The following is a 26,548-nucleotide window of genomic DNA, read 5'->3' as shown; positions in this document are numbered from 1 at the left end:
TATGTAATAGTTTGGGATTTAAGCATTTTATTACTTTAATAATTTTGTAAATGGTTTGCAGCCTGTCAAAAGCTATACTTATCCTCAGCTGAGCACCTAATCCATTATAGTTGACTGTAATTCTATGTCTATGTTCCCTTGCTTCTCAACCTTCAATACATTTAGATAATTTTGGCTGTGGTACGAAGGTAATAAAAATGAGAAAGTTGCAGACAGCAAAGCAGAATACAGGTTCTTAAGCATATTATTTTTCCTTGCATGAATACTGCATCTTCAGATTTAAGTGTACAATTTAAATAATATCTAATTTTTAAATTTACTAATAAACACTTAGCTTAGTTGTTTCAAATCCTGATATAATGAGGCCAAGAACAACGCCACTAAGGCTAATAAACTTCTTTCTATATTGCAGTATCAGACACTTAGAAAAATAGGTGAAGTAGCTATCTATTGTATTAATTAAATAATGGATATAACTTATCATTACATTTTATAATTATAGTATTTTAGGTAGCAAAATAAGTTTAGAAAATGGAACTGTTTTTAAAGTATTAAATATTCCTGAGCTGTATCATAGTTTTCATTTGATTTGAATCAAAATCCCATAGGAGATTTTATAGCACTTAACAATACAATTCTAAAATGCTAAAAGTGAGTCAGATAATGTACCAGCTTAAGAAAACAAATATTTTGAGGAGTAATAATAAAGAAAGAATTCTATGACATAGTTAAAAACATTGTGAAGCTTCAATTAAACTGTTTGCTTTGTGAACTAATCCAAAAATGGAAATACTATTAAAGGAATAAAATGTTTAGTCCTTTGGTACAGAGAGGTTTTGGTATTCTGTCCATTCGGTATGCATTTACCATAAAATAATAGGCAATATGATGTGTTCATTATCATTTTTTTATCACGTTTAAGAAAACGTGATAAAATAATGAAGAAAAACAATGTATTTTTTTAGTTACTATTCTTTGTCACTGAATTATTAAAGTCATATAAGTGAATTTATTATTTTCTTAAATATCTAAAAAAATCTATTTTTGTCTACCTGCATAACAAGGACATGGATATTAAACAGTGTGGTGAACAAGAAGGCTGTTGATTGTAACTTTAAATTTAGTATTAACCAATGGTCATTATTATTATATAATGGAAAGTTATAGTTAAAAAGAGAGAAATTTAATAATTTACTTAGTTCATGAATACTATTTCAGCTATACGATTTATAATTATACATGTTACAAATCTTGTAATATATGCAAACTTGTTTTTTTATATTTTGTCTATTCCAAAATGTCTCATACTATGTGAATATTTGCATTTTCTACATGGTCTGTACTTACCAATTTTGCAGTAACTCCTTTGAGTAAAATATAGGTTAGGAGATAGTTTTACAGTATGCAAAGCCTAAATTACAGCAATCACACACACCAGGAGGGGGATGGGAATAAAGAGAAGGGAGATTGACTGAATTGCCTGTTAGCTCCATAACAAATTAAGCTATTTTATCTGGAAAATTATCTTACTCTTGTGGAAAAAAACATGAAATTTTGAGTCAGACTGACCAGGGTTACATTTGCATTCTAATATTTTTAGTTCTGAGACTCTGGGAAAGCTACTCAAGCTTTCTAATCCATAATTTACCTAATAAAAAAATAAAGATATCAGAAGCTCATCGAGTTTTTCTGAGTACATAATAAAATTTAAATATATTGTCAGAATTAATAGGTCATTTTCTCAGTTATAATTTGTGATAACAGAATTAGAAATTTACTGAAAGACTATTCAACATCAAATAAATACTGCTTTATCATGGTTCTTAATGTAATATATGTTATATAATTATAAATCCCTATAACTTGCCTTTTTTCTTTTCAACATGCTTTAATAATGGTATTAAAATGTCTTTTTCTACAACATTAGAATCTGTTCTATAAAGTTTATGTTCACAATAAGAACAGAGAATGTAGAGTGTTTTGACTCTTTAGAAACTCTTTGTGACTTATAACTGAACATGTGAGATGGAATGCAAACTAAGTCTTCAGAGAATTCAGTGTTGAAACAGACATTCTACTGTCTGTTTTGTGGTTTTTAGGGTTATATTTCCATGATTCACCTCATGGACAATTTATTAAATGTTTTATTTGTTGTATTTGTCTAGTGTGTGCTGATATAGTAATTTGAAGGTAGATTTTTTTTCCCCTAATGGTCTAAATATTAGTGAATTCAAAACATTTCCTCTAGAAGCAGAAGAATTAGAGGGTGTATACTTGTTGAATTTACAGATGTTTGTGTTGAGAGAGAGCAACCCAAACATCTGTAAATTCAACAAGTACACGCCCTCTAATTTTTTTATTCTTTGTTTTTAATATGAGAGAGGCTATGACCCTATGGCATTCTCCACCATATTTAGGAGCATGCGGGGGCAAAGAGTATTAGTTTTATGATCAATGGTGAAGATTAGAATCCATGGAGTGGAAAATATAACAGTTTACACTTTCAGGAACAATATTCTTAGTGGAATTGAAAAGTGATCTGAACAGAACTGAACATATTAACAAAGCACTAAAAGATCCCAGGGAGAATATGAAAGGAAAAAGAGAAGGAGGTGTTAATTTGAAAGTCAGTTCTACATACTGATCTATTTTTGTTTGTTTATTTTAGGAAAAGACTAGGACTACATAAGGATGTATATGTTAATGCAAATACAGATGTCAGTTTAGACAATTAATTGCTTAAACTACATAGTCACATATTTGCTGGCCCTGGAACAGTGCCTGATATTTAATGGCCACTCACTAAATCCCTATATACTTGTTGGATGCATGTTGTGTGAATAAGAGGTACATTTCTCTCTGAACAGAGTAGCCTGTGAGATTTACCATGTGAGAAAAGGAACCCATATAAAGACTGGAAAACAGTATTTATTTATCATTGTAGGGCAAATGCTCCAAGGAGAACTTCAGAGAATTGAAAAAAGACTCATCTAACATGGCAGGAGATCGAAAGGCTTAAGTTAGAGTGGCAGTTCTAGCAGGCAGTCTCAGGGACTCTCAGCAGAAGGTCAGTGTGCTGGCGAGTATGAACCTGGTGGTAGGTGTGAGCCTGAGAAAGTAGGATGGATCTTGTTATTCAGGTAACAGAGCTTGAAGATGAGATTGGGTGTGGTCTGGGCTTAGGGCCTAGAATTTGAATTGAGGAAATTGAGGAAAACAAGGATATAGAACAGGCTTAGTGGCAGGAACAAGGTGAAGCTTCACTTAAGGGACCAGAGCATGAAAGCATAAACCAAGACTAAAGCTACAGGTATCAGTCATGCCTAATATTGAATGAGCACCTAAATTAGGTAAATTGGTCAGTTAATCAGAAAAGTAATTTCAAATGGGATATTATTTTTAAGAGTTATAATTATGTAGCAAGATTTTATTTTAATAAAGTACACAGATGTTTTCAGTCACCAATCTTTTCATATGGTGCTGAGACACTTTTTTTTCTCTGAGTTTGTTGATCAACTGATTTGAATTTCATTTTAGATTTCAAGGCAGAAACAAGTTAACTAATTTCAAAGAAGGGTCTATCTTCAGTACTGATCTTTAGCTGGGAGATAACTTTGAGCCTTTGAGATATTCTACTTGCTAAGAATATTTTTACATGTTTAAGGCTTTGGGCCACTCTATTTGAAGTGAATGCCTGTTTTTGTAAGTCTGATGTCTTAGGCCATGTGTACCAGTATCAACAGACAAGTATAAGCTAACAATATGATTTATGGTGAATGCCTATTTTTGCTCTGAAGGAGACTGGAGCCTGTATTAATGACCTTCAATAAAAACTCTGGATACCAATACTAGGGTGGGCTTCATCTGATGTAACTTTTCTCTTTGTTAATTTTTAATTTGTATCTTTTCTCAGTAACAAACCTTAACTATGAGTATAATAGCTTTTTGTGAATCTATGAGCCCTTCTAGAGAATTATTGAGCCCGAAAGTTATATTAGGGACCTCTGATAATTTCCTATCTAAGCTATACCTATTATGTATTATCTGTGATTTATGGGTTTTGTTTCTTTGAAGAAGTTAGTACTATTTGGAATATGACTGCAGATTCTTTCCAAATTTTATGATTTTTCAATTAAAGAGAAAGTTCAGTTTGGAAAAACATGTATGAGAACTAACAGTATTGAATCTTGGTGGGCATACAAGAGAACTAGGAGGAGCCGAAGTGCAGGGTTACTTCTTCTTAAGTAATAGCTAACAGTTATTGAGCATATATTTTTTGCTAGGCCATATTGCATGTACTTTATGTTTGACTCACTTAATTCTCAATTATGTCACTTAAGAGATGTCTACGTGAATACAATGAAATAATGTCTTTTAGTAAGCTGGAGTGATTCAGGAAAGAAAGGTTAAGTTATCAAATTAGTTATTATCTAAATATTTTCCCTCAATATTCTCTTTAATTTATAGCTTAAATCTCCATAGTTTTGAGAATAATGTTAGTTCTTCATAGTTTAGTTTTTGGAGATAAAATTTGATACTGATGTGCTGAATAACTATAAATCACATATAGAGAAAATGTAATATAATCTGAAACCCTGTTCAAGAATTATAGTCTAAGATATCCACAAGGAGTTTTATCTAATTTAAATGATTTCTTTGTAGTTTTCTTTCCCAGTACATGTTTGAAATGGAAATTGAGATTTTGTGGTTTATATTCTTTTATAGTTTGAAATGCTACATGTAAGTAGACATTGTATAAAATGTTCAAGGAAGAGGACACTGACTTACCTTAAAATGATTGCAATCTGTTTTAAGTAAAACCTGTGACAACTAACTCAATTTGAAAAACATATAGGGAAATGACTGACTTTGGAATTTAAATATTGAATGTAAACTCAATCACATAAATAAAAATGAAATATATAATTTTCATATTTTGATTTATCTTGAAAGAACACATGACACATTCATCTCCTTTAATATAATTTTAAAATGAGAATTTGAGGGAATATCGAATTTTCAGAAGACAATGCAATTAAATCTATGAGTATTAATCATTTTAGCATTAAAAACTAGCATGCTGTTGTTATTTTAGAATATTAAAACATACTTAAACATAAACATTTTTATATTAATTTAAAAGTTTTAAAAATTTTCTCACATTGTATTTAGCATCACAAATCCATTCTTTACTTTTTTAAAATATATAAAATCTTATGCGCACCACTAGAAATGAGAACTTAAAATTCCATGTATTTGGAGACACTCCTACTGATATATCATATCACAGCTAAACTTTTATTTTCCTTTCTATAATTGTTCATAAAATGAAAAGGGGGACTCAGCAATGCTTGAGGAGAGATACAAAAATCAAACATTAATTTTATTCAGATGAGATGATTTGTATGCAAGCTGATCAGGCTACAAGCTTATCTCATTACAAGCTCAAGGCTGTGAGCTTTTCATCATTTCTCAGATGCCATTAAGTTTAATAATATGACTGTCTGCATTGTGTATTAAAAATGTGCGGCTGTTCTGCAATTCTGTATAATGATGAAGTGTTTGTGAATATTTATTACTTCAGTCTTTAGTGCTCTCAACTTCATACTAAACAGCAAAGTTAATTGCCTATACTGCTCTAATTATATTGTTTAGATAATACTCTCTCCTCTTCCTCTTCAGTTGCAGAGATATTAGTAATATGCAGATTTTTGAAGTGCAATAATTGGCATCTGAAAACATGCACAGACATATAATGGCAACCTGAACTGAAACACAGTGGTTATACTTAGTCTCTGGCAGGATCAATTAGCTCCAAGTCATCCTCTCTGGGAATGTAACTGGTCAGTCCTGCTAATTTTAAACAGTTACAGAGACACTAATCTGCATATACAATTTGTTGCAAGAAATTTTGATAAGAGCATAATTTTTAAATATGAAAAAAAGTGTTTACAGGAGGTCTTTTAAAAACAGATCTTTTAATTAGTCATTTACTTTATTTTTCTCTTCAAATTGGTAGTTCCATATGAAATGCTTCAAAATGGATTTTGTTGACATTGTTTTATATTCTTTTGTTTTGGTTCATCAAATATTTTTGTCTCTTTTGTTTTGCTCTCACTGGAACTCAGTAATTATTCTGTTTGGAAATAAAGCCCTGAAATCCAGAGGCTTGAGATTTAATCATAGTTTTGTCTCTCAAATATTTTCTCAGAGAGACCATTTTATTTTTCTATATGTGCTTCTACATTGTCCAAATAGTGATATTTTATCTATAGGTTATAATTCATAGAATTTTCTTTGTAAATCACTAATTCAGTATAATTATAAGTTATTTGTACAAGGGGCTGAAGCCCGTAAGTATGAAAATTTTCACTCAGTATGATTTGCATCTAGTGATTTACCATGCTTTAGTAATTTCTCTAACTTTGAAGGAGGAGAAACAAATTTTCTCTGTAAACATCTTTGATTCTCCACTCAGATGAGGCTTTTGCTATTGAGGGGGGGAAACTTTCCTAAATAATAAAAAAACATTTGTATTATATAAACTTATTTTTTAAATTTATTTTTGCTATCTTGCTTCTTCTTACCTCACTTAGTCTCAGACACTTTAATATTTAGACCCACTTTTTTCTGTGTCCAAGACATATATGCACTTCAAGCTGAAAACAAATAAGTAAAAATCACACAAACACACACACACACACCCCTACAATTAATAATTTCCAATATGCCAAACCTTTTGCTAGGCATTATAAAGACAAGGTTTTTAGATGGGCCAATGGTTTAGTCTGTCGGCTGAGTGGTGTTTGGTAGGGAAGACTACAACTTTGCAAAGTAGATCGTGTTTAAGATAAGTAAGATATTTCCAGGTGTGGAAACAGCAAAGATAAAGCAAATGGAAACAAGCAAATGGAAAAAGTACATGTTATATAATCTGGAGAAAATAAAATTAGCATGTACAAAAGTTTTAAGTAAGGTAGATGTTGTCAATTTTAAAGACTCTGAATCAATGATAATGACCTTTAAATGATGCTGATAACCATTGAGAAAGCAAATTTTTAACCAATAAATAAAATAGTGTGTGGAATTCATGGAAAGAGAAGCTTTCAAGAATTAAGAACTGCTCAGTAATTTCCAGTGCCGCATTGTCTAGGATGAAGATTCAGGACAGGCCATTAGTTAGACAACTTGTGAGTTCTTTGATGCTACTTAAAATAATTTAAAAAAATAGCTTCAATAAATAAATAGACAGATCTATGGCCATGCTACCCTGAACAAGCCCGATTCCATCTGATCTTGGAAGCTAAGCAGGCTCAGGCCTAGTTAGTACTTAGATGGGAGACCACCTAGGAAGACCAGGTGCTGTATGCGTAAAAAATAAAAAAAATAAGGAATTGTAAACTGACAAGGTCCTTGTAATCTGTGAAGTCAACCTAGGGTTGCCACGCCTAAAACAAACAAAGAAACAAACAGACAGATACATAACTTCTAATTATCAATCCAGAAGAGTGAATGTGAGATATAGAAATCAGAAAGATTAATGTAAAAATAAAGAATGCATCTTATTTTCCTCAGAAAACAGAGTGCATTCCTCTAGCTAACTGAACAGATTAATATGCATTTATGTGAAAAAATTGAACAAAACAGGTGGGTTCCTCCAAGCAAAACTGGATGTTCATTTTACTTGTGTGTGACCTTCTGCTCAGAATAACCTGTCAGTCATAAGTTTAGAATATACCCCTAAAAGAATAGATGGATTATATTAAGACTGGTAGGCAAGAGAACTCATAGACCACAACTTCAAGTATTAAGATCATAGGAAATAGAGAAAGAAAATGTTTATGCAGATATTGCTAAGCTGCTGAAATTTGATGACATTCTTCATCTATGTTCCTAATCAGAAAGAATGTAAAATATTTCTCATGTCCCAAAGGGCTGCCATGATTTTGTTTTCATTAATAATTACAATGAAATACTTTATGTGCTAAAATATTTTTCACATAAATACTTTTTCATGCCCCACCTGGTAGTACAAAACCATTATCAAGACTATGGCTGGCAGTGTGCTGTGGCAATGCTCCTCAGGGTCTATTATTGGACAGGATTTCTTTTATATGGTGGAAGTTACTTAGTGAAGCTATATTTTTTCCCCAAGCATCTTTTCCTATTCCTCTCTTCTTAACATAAGCATCAGTGGACTTTGTTTCATATACTCCTAAAATAATTTTCATTTCTTTGTATATCAGCATTTTAACAAGTGATCAGATAAAATAAAGTAGATAAATTACAACTAAGTTAGCATAAATCCCACCTCACCAATTTTTCTGTGATTATTAGATTATCTCTCCGTAGAAACATATTTAATATCCATTATAATATAATCCATTATGAAACGTGAATTCTACTGGAAGCACCTTCTGCACAACTGATCATTTCAGGAACATGAATGTTTTTACAGCATTAAAATATAATTAGGTCTAGCTTTGGCCAAATTCAGAAGGGTTTGAGAATCTGCTACCTCGTAATTAATGCCTAATTGTTGGTAATTATGTTGTTTAGTTTTGTGCACAACCCAATTTATTTATTTATTTATTTTGCACCAGGACCCATGCCAATTATACTCTGGCCACAACTGTCAAGGCTATCAACAAATTAAACACTGATTGCCAAGGCTGCATAATAATGGTCTTCTACCAATTTGCATAAAGTAACTAGGCTCTTAAGCTGGAAAAAGCAAGTCTGTGTTGAATGTTGGATGTCTCATGTCACTTCTAATTATTTACTAATGGCTAGCCAGGCCAGAATTTAACTCAGAAGCTAGAGGTAGATGGTCATATAAGTTATTGAGATCTATTCTTTATTATGTTTAAAATATTTAGACACCATTTAAATGTTGTATGGCCTTACAGAAAATTTAGCAAGATTTTTGCATTTAAATAGCTTTCTGTTTCTGCAGTTACTTATGATTTACTTTAGTGCAGCAAAATTGAGTCTTTAATATTTGTCTTTATTTTGTTTTCCTGCAAAACAGACACTTGGCATAAGCTGAAATATGTAAAATGAGCACACATTGACAGTTTTTACTGACTTATTGATGAAATATTTTTTTCTCATAAAAGAACCTCCTAAAAATTGAAAATAATTTAAAATTATTAACGATTGATTTTACAATATAACCTATGAGTATTTTTAACATTTTTGTTCCAGAAAAAAAAAAAAACTTAAATAACTTTAACATAAGAATTAGAACATAAAATCTCTTGTAAAACTTTCCTATAATGATAATTACTCTACTTTAGCCTGTAACATACCATAAAGATATGTCACTAAAAATATGTTACACATTACAGTGGTGATGTATAATACTGAGATTCCTGATAAAATGAATCTTTAGAGTGAAGGTATTGGGTTATAATTCATGGGAACAATAGCTTTTAGTGCTCTACAGTATATCACAAGAGTGACAACTGTGATGAAATGTAATGCATAATCTCCTTGGTCACACACACACCAATTTTTTCTAACCTGAAGAATATTTTGTCTCTATTTTAATAATAGTGTCATGATTCTTAGCATCATAGAATAAGTAGATATAATACTTGTACTTGAGGGTATAACCAGCAGTATATTTTCAATTAGAGGAAGCTATGAGCATTTTCACTGCATATAGCTTTCCTGGTAGTAGAAACAGTCCACTTGCTGAAATAGAAGAGCATTTATTAACATGACCTATAGTGGCTATATAAAGCTGAAAGGAAAAATATGAGTTATAAGGCATAACATGGACCAGGACATCTGATATTATGTAAAAAGTCTGAAATACATAAAAGCTCTCATTTGCTCTAACAGTCTCACTTTGATGTCCAGTGTTCTTTTAGTTGCTTCCTCTTCAACAAACCCCACAGTTGAACTTTATCATACCCATTATTTTTGCCACAGGAATTTGTTGAACATATATTATGTGTCAGGCACTATTCTAGGAGCTAAGATCACATAAGAGAAGTCGATATGGTTTCCATCTTAAAAAAAGCCACCATGGGAGAAAGCCACATAAATCACTTACTATCACAATGAGATTCTTAATCTATCATCTTTTTTTTTTTTATTTTAATTTCTCCATCTACCTCACATTAGTTTCTGCTGCCCTTAAGTGTTAGGCTATACTTACAATCTGATATGATAGTATTTTTAGTAATTAAAATTTCTGATAAAGACAAGTTCTGCTTCTTCTTTTTCTTCTACCCAGTTTATCAGATATCTTTTTTTTTTTAATCAGAGTATTTTGATTTGTTCTTTGGTTCTTCTCTCTAGCAAATTAATAGTAATATAATACAATAAAATAAAAATATATTAATAACAAAGGATTTAAATGCCAATGATCTTTTTTTTTTTTTTTAGGTGAGAGAGGTTAAGTTTTTCCAAAAGAAAATACACCTCTAAGTATAAAGTATTCCTTTATTTCTAATAATTGTTTTTCTGTTCTTGTATAGCAAGTTATTTATATCCCTATTAGAGTATTCATTACAGTGTTATAGTTTGTTGTTTATGAGTTTCCTCTTTCTGCATGACAGTATTTTTTTTGTTAGAAAGGCAAACATAATTTTGAGTAGTAATATATTAAATGTAAATTGATTTTATCCAAGAAAAATGTCACCCTTCAGCGTACTATAGAAGCAGTGTGCATTTTATGGAAGGTATATACTCCGATGGAGATGTTCCATTAACTGTAGCGACTTACAAATTGCTCTGCTATTCAGCTTCCTTGTAAATTTTGGGACTCACAAATAGAAATAAGCCCCCTTCATTTATAGGATTTGTTAAATAGATGTATTAGTAAGATTGGGCTGCCATAACAAAATACCATAAAATGGATGACTTAAACAACAAAAAATTATTTTCTCACAAAGTCCATGATAAAAAAGGATAGCAAATTTGGTTTCTGGTAAAAGAGCTTTCTACCTGAATTGTAGATGTTGCCTTCCTTCCTGTGTCCTTACATGTCCTTTCCTCTGTGGGTTCATGGAGAGGGAGAGAGCTGTCTAGTACTTCTTTTTATAAGGACACTAATCTTATTGAATTAGTATCCTGCCCTGGACCTCCTAATAGGTCCTATGTTAATTACCTTCTGATAAGTCCTAGCTCAAATATACTCACATTGGGGTTAAGGCATCAACATATGAATTCGCTTGGGGGAGGAAGGGCATATTTCAGTCCATAGAAATATCCTTTGGTTATAAAAAAGAAAAAAAAACTTGTCTCAATAACCTCTCCTCTTTACAAAATTAGAATGTACAACAATGCCTTTATCCATCTCCACCAGCATAGTTATAACCATCAATACATATACAATTTCCTTTGTACATTCACATGAGAAAAGTTAGATTTTGCACAGGAAATTTCATTTGGGAGTAAGAGAAAGCAGAATTGGAATATAAAGAGGCATTTCTTAGGAGCTGGTTGTTGAGATTACAAATGTTAGATTTTGATATCTCATTTGCTTACAGTTAAGGCTGATGGAAAAATTGGCAACCTAGTATCTGAGTCTTTTCTACCTTTAGTTACATGAAAAGAAATATGTGTACATAGGTCTTGTGGCAAAGGAGAAAAAAGAACTGAAAAGCTCATTGAAACCCAGACAGGAAGCTCCATCTTCAATCTCTGCATGTCTGCTATGTTGGCTTGATTTCCTTTTCTGTGCATGGCCTCTCTTTCTGTCTTCAGAATCTACATGGTTACCATAAAGTGCTCATTTTTATATCACTTGACTTCTAAGCATATACAGTAAATCTAATTATCTAACTCTAAATTCCATCCTCATTTTTCAGAGAGATAATCAGCCTGATTTCAGTCGGAAGCTTGTCCTAGTAGGATTGACTATAGTCAGGGGAAAGGCTAGTGAGGTTCCCTTAGAGTCCCTGCTTCTGCATGTGGATGTCGTTTGGGTCCTACCATAAGACCACCACCCTGTAAGAAATGAATGCTCATTCTAAATAAAGGAGGCAAATTCTGGCATCAACCTTCTATTATGGTAAAATAGAAAGACTCCTTTTTCTAGTCTCATTCTCCTTGGCCTAGGAGTTTAGAGATATCTTCGAGTTGTGGAAGCTAATTTAACCAAGAATAGATGTAGCAAGTATATCTTACATTTGAATTATGTTATCTGCATGACTTAAATTATATGCTTTTAGTTATGATATATTCACTACCTATGAAACTTAAATGGCTTTTTTTCCTTTGTGACTAAAAAGCTAAACTTGAACATTAGGTTTAGATAGTAATCGGTTAAGAGTATTTCACCTTTGAAAAGTAGAAGTCATTCCAAAAAAAGATTAGAAAGCCCTTTCTGTGCAGCTAATGGAAAATTGTCTGTTTAAAGCTGGCCATTAAAATGTTAAGAAAATTATCGGTTATATCTCATACTGACAATTGTCCTTATTGTTTTATGCCTATATGCATGAAAGGATTTATGTAATAAAAGGATTATAAGAAGAGTTTAAAATCAAGAAGTCCTCCACTCAAATATTCCAATGTTTAAATTTATGTTTGAGTCTCAAGTTATTTTGGAAAAAAGTGGTTTGAGCAGCTATTTATTTTTAAACTTAGATTTATTTTATTTTATTAATCATCACTAGAGAAAAATCCATTGTTTTCTTAAGAATTGCATCTCTTTTTAAAACGTATCTAGTGTGTCTATTAACTTTTGCTGCCTACAATTAACCACCAAATCTCAGTGGCTTATAAAAAGAAACACTTATATCTCAATCTGGATCAGATGAAATTTGCCTGATCTACACTGGCCCCATTTTGGCCTCATGTGACTCCCTTATTCTTAAGGGATTAGCAGGATAGCTAGAGCATACTCTTATGGTAATAGTGGAAGGCAAGATGGTGCGCCTAAAAGAACAAACATAACATTTCTGCTTTCTTCAGACTTTCCACATTTCATTGGTCAAAGCAGGTAATGACTAACATAAGTATCAATGGCACAGAAAACTATATCTTTCAGTTAGAAGTTGGGGGAATTAGGAATGTAGAGAGGACATGAATATTCGTTAGATAATAATATACCACTTCTGAAATGAAAAATGAATATAAAGTATAATGTATGCACGTGTGTGTGTGTGTATAGGAATTAGTCATTCCCATTCAACACATTTGATGAGCATTAACTATTAGTCAAGAAGTTGCTAGTACAAAATAAATTTGTGAACAACACAGACCAGAAACTGTTATTGACCTCCTCTGTATATGAAGATTAATAGTGAGCACACTTAAAGGCACAGGCATCATTTGTTAATTATTTCTGTGATTTTAAATGTTGTTTTAGAAAACTATGTACAATTCTGGCAGTTAATGAGAACCTATTAAATGCTAAAGAGTCAAGAAATGCTTCCTTGAGGTAGTGGCATTTAACCGGAGACTAAAAGGAGCAGAGGTAATCAGAGAAAGAGGTAGAAAAAAGCAGTTTATCATGTATGAAGGCCTTGGAGCAAAAAAGAGAAAACAAAGGCCAGTATGGAGACAGAAAGCAAGAAGAATGTTATAAAATATTGAATGATGGAGAAGTCAGAACTAAAAGAACTTTTTGACAATGCTAAACTTTTGAAATTTATACTAGGATCAATGAGATACCATTAAAGGATTTTAAGCAGGGTTTGAGTGACTTAATCAGATTTACATTTGTAAAAGAATATAGTAGCTGCTGGATGAGGAATGGATTAGACTAAACTATCAATTCTTGAAGAAAATGTAGAGCAGCTGAATTTCTCATCTGCTACTGTATGGATATAAAACTGGTACAAATGCTTTGAAAAATTATTTGACATTCTGAAGACTATGTCCTTAAAGACCTAGTCTTTCTACTCTTAAGTGTTCAAAGAAACCCTCACATGCATACATTGGAAGAAATATATAGAAATGTTCATTGAAATGACTTTTCATAAATGTTATTAATTTTTATATAGAGACAATCCCCCAAATCTGCCAACATTAAGATGAATAAATAAATTGTATTATATTTATGTACAATGGGATATTATACAGCAATCAAAATGTTAAAAACAACAGTTTTATATAACATACATGGATGTCAGGAATATAATTTTGAGTGGAAAATGCAAGTCATAGAAGAATACTTACAGTGTTATTTTATAGTTAAACACTTTATACACAAGAAAAAAAAAACAATGTGTTTTAGAGATACAGACAATAAGGGAATAAATGTTAAAAGTAAAAGTCAGGTTAATGATCACATCTGAGCGAAGATAAAATCCAATAGGATCCAGGAAAAACACATAAGAGATTTCTTAAACTAGCTGATGGATAAATTAATATTTTACTAGTTTACTTATAACTTTTATAGCTTTTTGTAATATTTTGCAATTACTAAATTAGCAAAGTATTATAAAATAGATCATAGAAGTGTCAGAGTATATAAAGACCATTTTTGATGGTTATTAGAATAATGAATTATATTATCTAGGGCAGGGGCCCACAACCCCAGGACTACAGACCCGTACCAGTCCATGGCCTGTTAGGAACCCGGCCGCAAGGCAGGAGATGAGCAGCAGACAAGTGAGCAAAGCTTCATCTGTATTTGCAGCCACTCCCCAGTGCTAGCATCGCCACCTCAGCTCCGCCTCAGATCATCAGGCATTAGATTCTCATAGGAGCAACGGTCCTTGGTGCCCAAAAGGTTGGGGACCACTGTTTTAGGGTGAAGCAAACGAGATGAAGAAAAGTCATAGGAATTAGGAAAAGAAGGTTGTGAGAGACTCTGAAGGACTGAGAATTTTCCAGTGTAGTCTGTGTATATACTTGATCTTTCAGCTATTCCTGCCCACATCCTCTTGCACATAACATTAGCTTCTGTCTGTTTCTCTCTACTCATCTTGATACAAACTAGATTGTCCAGTGTCTGCTAATCCATGTGAAATGTTCGTCTATTCCTGAAACTAGCACAATAAAACTTTCAACCCTGCTCCCCCAAGTTTGAATGCTCCTTGGGAGCCTCCTCATACCTAGTGTTTTAAAGCAGATTCTTATGCTAACAATTCTGTGGTTGATTTTCTTCCACATTGTGATCACTTTGTATATGGAATGTGAGTTGAGATATGTAATGCAGGTGCCCCTGGCCTGGAACTTGCACCTGGGTTTGGATATTCCAGAAGACCACCGGAGGACCAGAAGTGTGAGAAATGCCATTTATTACTCACAATACAAGGAAACTTCAGCACTTGGTTGATTGGACCTGCAGGAAAAGGCAGCTGGTCAAGAACAGTCATTGTTTTATATGTGAACAGACAGAAAGGGGATTGCTTCATCCCAGGGAACAAGGCTCTTCCCCATCAGATGAGAGCCGGACATGCTGCTTATCTAGTGTTGGGGAATACTGGACAAGCCGTGTCCTCTAGTGGAGCAGGGAGATAATGTCCATGGGAACAGTCAAAGGGGAAAATAGTGCCCATGGGAGCAATGAGAAGTGTCCTTGGGATCAAGCATAGCCCGGGGAACACTTTGTGCATTGTCTTCCTTGGGGCTGCTGACGCAGCAGTCCTCTTTGCCTCCCTTGTCCGTGGAGGAGCTATGTTTGAATTAACCACAGAAAATGGATTATGAATTCATTCTAGGTGTATTGAATTTGAGTTGCCTGTGAGAAATCTAAGTAGAAATATTGAGGAGAGTGTCATATATATTGTCTAAAGATTCGAGGAATGTCTAGGTAATTCAGAAAAAAATTGATTATAACATTAGCCATAGGGATAGATAAAATTGCCTAGGGAGAGGGTATGGAGTACAATGAGAAAAGAGTCTGAGATTGAGTGCTGAGGAACTCAAACATTATTTTTATGTTGGACAGAGAAGGAAAAGTTGGCAATAGAAAGCAATGAAGAGGAACCAGAAGGTATGAGAGCAAATAGGAGAGAATAATGTCTTAAGTCATGTCTTCAAAGCAGACCTTGAGATAATGATTCATGTTCTTGTGATTTATTAGAAAACTGCTCCTAGAGAAATTGATGAGAGAGTAGGGATGGAACCAAAACAAGTGTGCAATTTCAGGCAAAATCTCACTCCTCAGAATTTTTCCTTAACTCGAAGTGAATGAGCTAGGCTTTTATACTGCCATAGTGTATTTGCCAAAGTCTGCTATATGGCGTTATTGACTCCCAAGTATTTCCTGTTTTCTGAAAAAGAGCTGCAGTTGCCTACAGGCAGGCCTCAAATATAATCGCAGGTGCAGGAAGTTCAAAGCAAGGATTACAGGAGATAACATATGGTGCACAGAAATAGTGAAAGCAATCAGAGGGAATCTTGTTTGGAATGTGAAAAAGACAATAATTTCTAAATAACTGGATACATTTAATACATCCATTGACACATCCAACAGGCTTACAGGATGATTATTGTATGAACTCTACTTTTTTCCATTTTAAACAAAACTCCTTGCCGAATCAAATTTCTTCTGTATGTTACAAATTTATGAAAAAAATTTACCCCAAACTGATTCTCCAATCATGAAGCAAATTCTTAAATTAGTCTAAAGAAGCCAGGACAAAAATTGTAGTCCCAAAGAACAAAATTGCTTTTTTTCTATAATCTTCCCATAGTTAGACTGTGTCCCTAAGCCAAGAAAAATCACAGCAAAGATTCATCAAGCATTTGCTTGGTAATTAATTTGTGTCCAGATTCCACATTCTTCTTAGTTTAGCAATGAAATGCTTGAGATTAGTGTATTGATAGATTACTTCAATCTGAAAAGCACATAGTCCTGGTAAGTAAGTATGTTTCAGGTGCTGCTAGATCAAAGACAGTACAGGCATTCTATAAGGGCCAAAGTCTAATTAGTCTCACTGTGAGGCAATAGCTGAGAACTTTATGTAAATACTAGTCAGTGTACTTTTGTAATTACTACACACACAAGGATGTTCAGTGTCCAGGTAGAGTTTATAACTTTATTTTTTTCCCAGTATTCATCTCCTCACTTTGTTTGAAAATACTGTCTTAATATCCTCGGGTAATTACACCTGTCAGCCTTTGCATGCAACCTTACAAACAAGGGCACGCACACACTCTCTTCTGACCGTCGCGTGGCTATTTCTCTCCAGAACTTGAATCTTGAACTGAAAAACATTTAAGACAAAAAAAATGTTGGGAGCTGATTCTTATTAATGGTGTTACCCTGATGAGACTATTCGTTAGTTTCTCTTACCATGATTCCAGAAACTTGTTTGTATCTCGTTCTTCCTGATCTTCAGTGTTTCCTGGGATTCTGGAAGCTACTCCATATCCTTCTTATAAACTCATGCTAATGTCTTAAAAACCCAGAGCTTGTTTTCATTGGTTGTAATCAAAGGACAACAATGAATGTAGAGGCCTTGTTTATGATTTTTTTAGCTGCTCACAACTTCAGAAATACATAAATGTGACACTGGGAGAAAGAAAACATTAAAAATGTGGCTTTGTGACATTACTTAAGATACTATTTATTGCTTTCTGGAGTTTTGGGTTGTTAATGTGCTTTAAAAATATTCAGTTACTCAAAGATGTCCAACAGATTTGTCCTTGGTGATTTGAAATGCCATGAATGATAACCTCACATGTAATAAACATTTCTTTTTCTAAGTTCAGCTGAAATATCTCATTGTAGGCAAGCCTGTTATTAGAGCTTCACGTATGACAAACAGCTTTCTCTCAGCCACTCTTTCCCTTTCCACTGTCCATCATCCTAGACTTGGAGATTAGCACTCTTCTCCTTTGAATGCATTAGTCATTCACAAATAATGACATAAAAGCTTAGCAATGCTCTGTAAAGACAGCCTTTTATTATACTTTTCTAACAACCATTAATATCTATAACACTCAGTGGTTTTCTAATTTTCTTTTATAAAAGGATGAGCTATAATTACATGACAAAATGGCATGGGGTCCAAAACTATTACCAGTTTCATTTGTGAAGGTAAGAAAGGAAAAAAATAGAAAAAAATGAGGTATGCTACTATCACACACAAAAAACCTTTGATTAAAAAGTATAAAACAACTTTTTTGGGGAGCCAGGGGATTGAATTTATAAACATTAATTTCAAAATAAAACATATCAAAAGAAGATTTATTTTTCCATCTAAATCTTTTATGGATTCTGTAAGAATTAAAAACTTTATATTTATGTTAGTTAAAATTTGTAAAGCTAATATAAGTAATAACAAAGTTTATATCTTCATAATATATTTGACAAAGTATTTTTCAAGCAAAACTATAGAATAAAAATTACTGGTTAATCGAATAAAATATCAATTTTTGGAATCACATTTGTGAATCATTTCAGCAAGAATATTAAGAAACAATGTGACATGAATATAAGTGAGAGGCTATCATAATTAAAAAAAATGGTCACAATTTTACATTATACAGAGTTATATATAAGATAACTAAGATTATTTTATCTATTATATTTTGCTTTCTCTCCTTGAATTTAAGAAAATGGAAAATACAAACATAGCATTTAAACTTTTTGATTTCTTTTAAATATTTTATAGTGAAATAAAATAGAGTATAAAATCTTTTAGTTTGGAATATAATTTAGATTAAGTAACTAAATTACATATCACTAAATTCTCTACAGAATTAGATATTTTACATTGTTTTTGTTTTTTCCTAATCGAATACGTTTCTTCCAAAAGACCTTGGGCAATACCATTAATAAACTTCTTTCCAATTTTTTCCACTTAGGAAGTTTTAATTTTTTTTTTTTTTTACTTACTTGAATTAAACTAAATTAAATTTAAGAAGATTTATTAAAACTCAAACTTTGTTTTTCATTGTGAATTACAACTTCTTTTTGATTCTTTGCATAAAAGGATTTTGAATTTATTTACAAGGTGAGAAGGTAACAGGTAATTACGGAATAACTTGCATCATAATGTGCATAATAAGTCATTGTCATAAGCACTGGCGATTCTATTAAAGTAAACCTGACTATACTTAGAGAATGTAAGAGCATATAAGGAAAAGAATTTGTTCATCTAGACTATAGCATTTTCCAGTTAAGAAAAAAATCTTCAAATGCTCTGTCATTTACAGCAATTTGTTCCCAAATACTTCCAAATGCTTAGAAGGTAATAATGTCTTCGTTTATAAACAAGGACACTAGAAGTTTAAGAAGTGACTTGATTTGATGGACAACAGACTACTATAATGCTCTGGTATCCCCAATCTCTCTGCTCTAAACGTTCTCAGATACAATTAAAGAGTATTCTAATCAAATAGAAATGAGTAAATCAGTCGATATGTACTTTCTAAGTACATATTATCTGCAATTTTTTTCAAATATATAATAATTGTAAGAGAGACTTTGGAGTGCATTTGTTCAGAATCTATTGGAGGTATAGTTTATGACTAGCAGAATTACACAGAGATGCTAAACCAGATTCATGTGCTTTCTGTAGGTTAACTGATTGAAATATGTGCATTTCCTTTACAGAGTGTAGAATAATTACTATAATATCTATAAGTTCATTTACAAATTTATTGTCTTATACCAAACATATCCTATAGCCTAAAAGTTAAAATCAAATATCTATCATATTTTAAAAAACAGTGATTATTAGGAGTTTCATGGTTAAAAGCTATTTTCTGAGAGGTTAAAAAAATCATTTAAATAGTTGAGTGCTTACAAATTCTTCTGGCTTTCCGTTAACTATTAAAGAGGACATAATTATGATAACAAAACTGAAGAGCGTATAATTTTTACATGAAATGACTAGTCTGCCCCCTGCCACCTCCTTAGTTTCCTAGCTCATCGTGCACAATCATTCCTTTCCCTTTCAGACCTTTCTGGAAATTGTGATAACCAGCATAGCACTTCGAATTCTCAAAACCTTATGTTAATAAAATTTTATCCTCTCCTGAATTTTCATCAAACGCCATCACTGATAGTTGCTCTATTAATTTATTTTTCCCCAGGGACAAGAGTTGCACTAACCATTGTCAGTTTAAGGCATGCCGTCATTTGTGCACGCAAAGCTTCTTTACTGTCACACATATACTGTCCTATCGGGCCTTACCCCAATTCTCTCTTGTCCTTCCCTTATAAAGGATCCATTTAAAGTTGGTATATATGTTGGATTTGTATAAATCTTGTAAATATTTGCCTTACTAAAGATACATAGTATTATATTATAATCTCACTATATTTGTATTCCATATTTTACCAGCCTTACTGAGAGATACAATTAACATACCATAAAATTCACCTATTCTCATCGTGCAATTCAATTAATCGTAGCCTACTTATACAGCTGTACAGTCATCACCACAGTATGATTTTAGAACATACTCATTAACTCTAAAAGAAATTATTCATCCATTTATTGTCACTTTCCATTTCCACCCCCAGCCATAGGCAACCACTAATCTGATTTCTGTTTCTCTATTTTTTTGTATTTGGGGGCATTTTATATAAATAAATCCTGTAATATGATTCTAAGGAACAATTTCGCTACATAGCATGTATGCATGTATTTTTATCATTTCCTTTACATATGGAAATCTAGGCTAACTTTAATCCAGCTCCCTGCTACCAAAAACAATGCTAGATAAATATCTCTTCAAGGGCCTAAGCTCAATCATCTCTGAATAACATACAGGAGGTTTCTTGGTCATGGGGTGTACATACACATAATTTAACTAAAGAGGACCAAATTTTCTATAAGTAAGCTATACCAATATGCATATTTGCCAGCAGTTTATGAAGCTAACTGGTTCCAAACCACCAAAATTTGGTAATATTGGATTTTTAAAAACATTTAATGCGTTGACCATTATAATGCTATTATTGTTTTAATTTTCAGTTTTATTATTGTTGAGCTAAATATCTCTTTGTAGCCTTATTAGCCACTCAGTTTTGCCCTTCAATGGATTTTATATTAATACTCTTTCATTTAGCAATTGCATTTCCTGTCCTTAAATGCGATTTCATTTGTTTTATTTTGCAAAAGGATCTTGTATATTCTAATATTCATTCATGTTGTGTCAAATAGCTTCTCCCAACTTATTACTATCAATTTAGCCTATCATAAATTTGATTGAACATAAAGCATTGGTATTATATATTTCTATATTCCTTCTAAACAAAATTGTATAAACAGGGCTATGGAGCAAACTATTAACAAAGGTACTTTTTTCACACACTTTGAAAATTAATTGAACTTCAAATAGTCAACAGATAATTTCCTAAACAAACAATTATAGACAATAAATAGGTCACTCTGTTTCAAACTAAGAACATATGTAGACTCATTAAAAAAACTAAGTCTATCAAGGTAATTAAAAATGTGAACAGTGCCATATTCAGAGAAAAATATGTATTTTGACTAAATTTGACAACAATTTCGAATCCTTTTGAGAGTAGAAATAACATTTAACACTGTGGATTCTCATTTGTTTATTAGTTTTGAGTAAGTTTTTACAAATAGTGCAATTTTTAAAACATATTTCATTAGACTGAGAAAGAACTGGTGAAAGGAAGAGTTATTCTAGGATAAAAGTTCAATATGAAACTTTAGGCAAAAAATGTCCAAACGTTATTGAATTTTAGAATCAATTTATATTTATAAAAAGAAAGTTTATATTCTACTTAGCATGAAACTGCTTAATCCATCCTATTACTTATTATATTTCCTTCCAAATAAGGCAACTATTTCAGCTGTTCCAGCCAGTCAATCAGAAAGTATTTATTCAGTGTTCATTGAATATATTGATACTAGTTTCAGGATAACGAGATTTTTTTTTTAAACTTCAACATTACAATAAAAATTCATGAACCGTCATAGACTGGCAGTTCCTAAAATAACTTGGTATTGAAAACTGTCCAGAGAAAGATCAACTTCTTACAACCAAATGAAATTATAGAATTACTCTTTTTAATCATTTGTGCCATTTACAGTTTTACTACCTTTAGTATTATCTTGACTTAAACATGTGCTAGTTTGATTCTTATAACTGAATTAAACAGGTCACAAAATACTTTATATTTGAAGAATACTATTAATGATAGCTACTATATTGATGTATCCAGAATTTAAGGTATATGATATAGAGCCCACATTGCTTATCTTTCAAATTAAATTGTTTCCTTAATAGTTGTATTGTACAGACAAAAAAATTGTTACATATATCACCTCTTTACTTTTCTACAACTGTCCTCAATTATCATTAAGGAAGTCAGAGTCTTGGAAGATAAACATCAAAATCTGACTAGTGACATGACACCAGTAAAAATTCACTAAAATATTTCAACATATTTTTTTCTGGAGAATATTAAAAGTGATTTCTATTGAAAAAATTTATAAATATCAAAAGAACAAATGCTAAATTTATTATAATTTTGAATTGTTTCAAAATGTTTTACTATTGATGAATACATGTGACATTATTATTCAGATTCTTTGCTTCAAGAAAAATATAATGGATCTAGAGAATGCCTAAATGTGTATATATAAAATTATGAAAAAACATCATATCAAGAACATCTAAAACAGGGACAGAAAGAAAAAGGTCAACTGCTTAGATGAGTAAAAAATAATTAGTATTTATTGATCTTCAAGCATAACATATAAATTATCAATTACCAGATCTAAGTATTCCATATACATTATCTTACTATTTTTCAGAAAACTAAAAGATGCATATTATATTATTACATTTTATGGAGGCTCGGAGAGAATTTATTCTTTGTCTATTACTAAAACAAAGCTACTTAGCTAGTAATTAGCCAATATCTGTGTGTTTTTAACACTCTGCTTTTTCCTCTATGCTCCTCTACCACCTAAAAAGAATGAATGATGAGATCTGAGAAACTGAAGTGAAATCACTACAGAACTCACAAAAAGTAAAAATTATTTTTGAATAACCACAGTTTTAAAAGTTGCAGCAAAAGTGGTAAATAATATAATAATAGTAGTAGTAGTTGTAGGACAGGTAATAGTAATTATAGCAAAGATGTGATGGTTGTGGTGGTAATAGTAAGCATAATAATAGTAGTTAGGCAGTACTGATTGCATCAACATATATTCAAACTAAATAACATACAGTTTTAGTTCAGTGGTAAATTTAATTCAGATGGGAAATATATTGACTAGTTTCACTGGAGTTTTATTAATGTAAAATCAATATTATATATAGATATTAATGTAAATTTTAATTTTAAATAATCCATGTAGAATTGTAATCTCAATTATGTTTTAAAAGAAACATAATTAAACATTACTTCTGCTAGAGTCTAAATTAATATGATGGTCTTATATTTACTCTCTTTATATATCAATTCCTATCAGCTTTCTTAATAAAAAAGAAGACAAATCTGGAGAATTTTCATATTTGGATACCATGTTCAAATAAGCCATTTGTATGAAGTGAGGAAAGCATTGACTTACATTTCTCATTTCCATAATATAGAGATATTTTTTTATATATAATTACTCTAAAAAATTTGGAGTTCTAAAATAAATCTTGAGATATAAAATATTGTTTTGTCCTTATAAAATTTTATCTCAATCATTTTATTTTATTTGGCCTAGAAATTATCATTCTCACAGTTCTTATACTTCGTATTCAACATGGATTTCTGTAGTTTTTTGTTTGTTTGTTTAGTTATCGCAATCTTTAATATTTACTCACCAGAACATTGTCAAGGAAAGTCATATAGAAAACTAATGTTAAGTGTTTGACATTTTTGATGAAAAATATTCATTAAGAAAACATAAACACGGAAATCAGCCAACCCTTGGGCTGTAGAAATAAAATGCAATGATCTTTTTGCTTTAAAAAGATTATAATTTTGTCATTATGGGTAATAGATTAAAGTCACTAAATGACTTTAATTTAAATATAGGATATGTCACTGATTTTCATAATCCTTCAGCATTGATATCGCTTTTCTTTTAATAAAAGTACTCTAATTCCAGAGTGCTTGACCCTTTTTCAATATAGCAAATATACTTTCAGTTCTACTAGTGGATTCCTACTGGCTTAAACTAATCAACACATCTAGTTTGATACAGGATTTGTCCAGAAACCCTCTCATGACCCACAGCATGCCGATAAAGCAATATCTATAGGAAATTACTGGACTCTAACTGGAGAGACACATCTCTCGCTTGATGGCGCGGCAATGTAGTTGTGAGGTCTAAAATTTCTGCATGCTATTTAACTGGAATTGCAGATGTCTCTGGTGACTCTGACAAGCAGGTCAAGTAGAGTTATGCTAACGAAATCTTGATCAGCAGAAAAGAAGTAGAGAAATTTCAACTGCCTTCCACAAACATCTAACATTTAGGTTAATTCTTTGGGATTTTCCTAGTTTAACAAATATATAAGGTACAAATATAGTGAATTTTAGCATCTTTTATGTTTCTTGGTCCATACTGCATTGGTAATAACCTCAGACAAATGTTAAATGTAGTGTTAAATGGGACATTTTTAGCTAGTTTCTGAAATTAAGGTGGATGCCTCTTCTGTTTTAGTGTTTCTTAATACATTAGTTTTTATTTTGAGATTGATGTTCTTTATCCTATTAAGGAATAATTCTGATAGCTTATTGAGTCTTTATTGGTAATACTGAATTTAATCTTATCTAATGTCTTTCTAGGTTTCAAAATTCCCATTAGGTTTTTATCCTTTGATCATTTCTCTACCATGATAAATTATATTAATAGATTTCTTAATATTAAGCTTTTAACTCGTTTATTTGCTCAAGTGAACAAACTAAAGCCCTTGGCCTTGTGGAGCTTACTGTGTAATGGTGACGAAGACATTTAAGTAACAAATGTGTCAGGTGCTGACAATTGTTATGAAGAAAAAGGGCATAATAAGAGCAATATATAGAAAATAGTAGCTATTCTACACATGGTAACTAGAGATGTGAAAGAAGTGAAGGAGTAAAAAATGTGAATGTGTAGAGCAAGAACATTCAAGACAGAGAGAGAAGCCAATTCGAATATCCTAGAAAAAAAGAATGGTTGTCTTAAAAATGAAACAATGACAGCCTGCTGAGCAAAAGAGAAGGAAAGGAGAAGAGGTCTAAGAAATAGAGTGAAAGAATGGTCCAGATCACATAGGTCCTTCTGGGTGGGCCATCAGAGGATTTTCACTTTCATTCTGAGATGAGGAACCACTGAACTAATGAATGACAATCTAATGTATATTTAGAATATTATTCTGAAAACTGTACAGGTTCTAGGCAGCAAGGGATGAAGCATGAGAACCAATTAATAAAAAAGTAATACACGTGAGATGGGAGTATCTTGGAATAGAGTGGCAACTAAGGAGTTGTGAGAAATGATCAGAATTCAGATGTGTTTTGCAAGTGGACCAGACATTACTTTTTGATAGATGTGAGATGTGAAAGAACTAGAAGAGTCAAAGATGATAACTGTTATTTTTGCATGAGCAATTGATAATATAAAGATTAACCTATGAAGAAGAGAATAACTTGAAGAAAGAACAGATATTGGGAGAAAACTAAGAATTTAGTTAAAGACATTATTAGTCTAAGATGCCACTCAGAATTCTAAGAGTTGTCAGTTAAAAAACATTTACTCATATGAAACAAAAATACTCCTGAAATAAATTCCACTTGCTCATTGCATATGATTCTCTTACTTTGTGCCTTATTTAATGTAGTAGTATTTAATTTAAAATTTCAATTTTTATATTCCTAAATGCAGAGTATTATTTTATCAGTATTTTATTGATCCATATATTATTTTATTTCTGTTTGCCTTGTTCATTATTTAGGGTATACCAAGAACCTGTAACAAATACTGACCCAAATATATACTAGCCAAACATTACAGGAGGTTTTGGAGCTTAAGTGGGTATTGAAGTCAGTAGGGTGACTATGCTGCAGGCTTCGTTGAGTGGCCCAAGTTTCTTCTATCTTGTGTTTTGTACAAGTTATTATTTTGGTCTTTATCAAAATGCATGCAGATGAAGAAGGAAAAAGCAAATGGAGGAGGCCCGCAGATAGTTTTATGGTCCAGTCTAGAATTAGTACATATAATTTCTGCTGCCATTGCAATAGGTAGAACTCAATTACATGGCCACACTAATACCAAGATAGAATGAGAAAAACGGTTTATCATTTTAATGTTCAAAAGTAAAAGAAATCTTAGGCCATTCTTGTGGTTTCCTTAGCAATAAAAATTCTTTAAAAAATTAATAGACTTTTGATATACTTGCTTTTGATTAATTTAATATGTAATCAACCTCATTCAGTTTTTTTCATTCCTTTTTTATAATCCTTTACAAAATACAGCAGAGTCAGCAACCTCTGGCTCATAGTTTAAAGAAAACATTGTGTTAATTTGGTCTTCTGTAGATTATTGAATTGACTTTTCATTCTTTCTTTTTGAGTACAGCTCCATAATTTTGATATATTTACCTTTGCCATTATTTTTAAGTAGTCTGCAATTGTAGCTTTGAGGTTCTCATTGACCTACATTATTTCAAATAGTAATATAGGCATATATACATATATATTTATTTACATATA

At 31.8% G+C, this 26,548-nt stretch overlaps 1 protein-coding gene and 1 pseudogene across 1 annotated transcript in view; both read left to right on the top strand.

Moving 5' to 3' along the window:
- Positions 1 to 26,548, top strand: part of MGAT4C (MGAT4 family member C) — a 629,597-nt gene that overhangs the window by 511,010 nt on the left and 92,039 nt on the right. The gene's annotated exons all lie outside the window — the stretch shown is intronic.
- Positions 7,253 to 7,371, top strand: LOC120607515 (uncharacterized; annotated as a pseudogene).

Source organism: Pteropus medius, unplaced genomic scaffold (genome assembly GCF_902729225.1).
Source record: "Pteropus medius unplaced genomic scaffold, Ma_sr-lr_union100, whole genome shotgun sequence".
In the NCBI taxonomy this organism is placed as follows: domain Eukaryota; kingdom Metazoa; phylum Chordata; class Mammalia; order Chiroptera; family Pteropodidae; genus Pteropus; species Pteropus medius.
The sequence above is the reverse complement of the archived record's forward strand: the minus strand, read 5'-3'. Positions and strand labels throughout refer to the sequence as shown.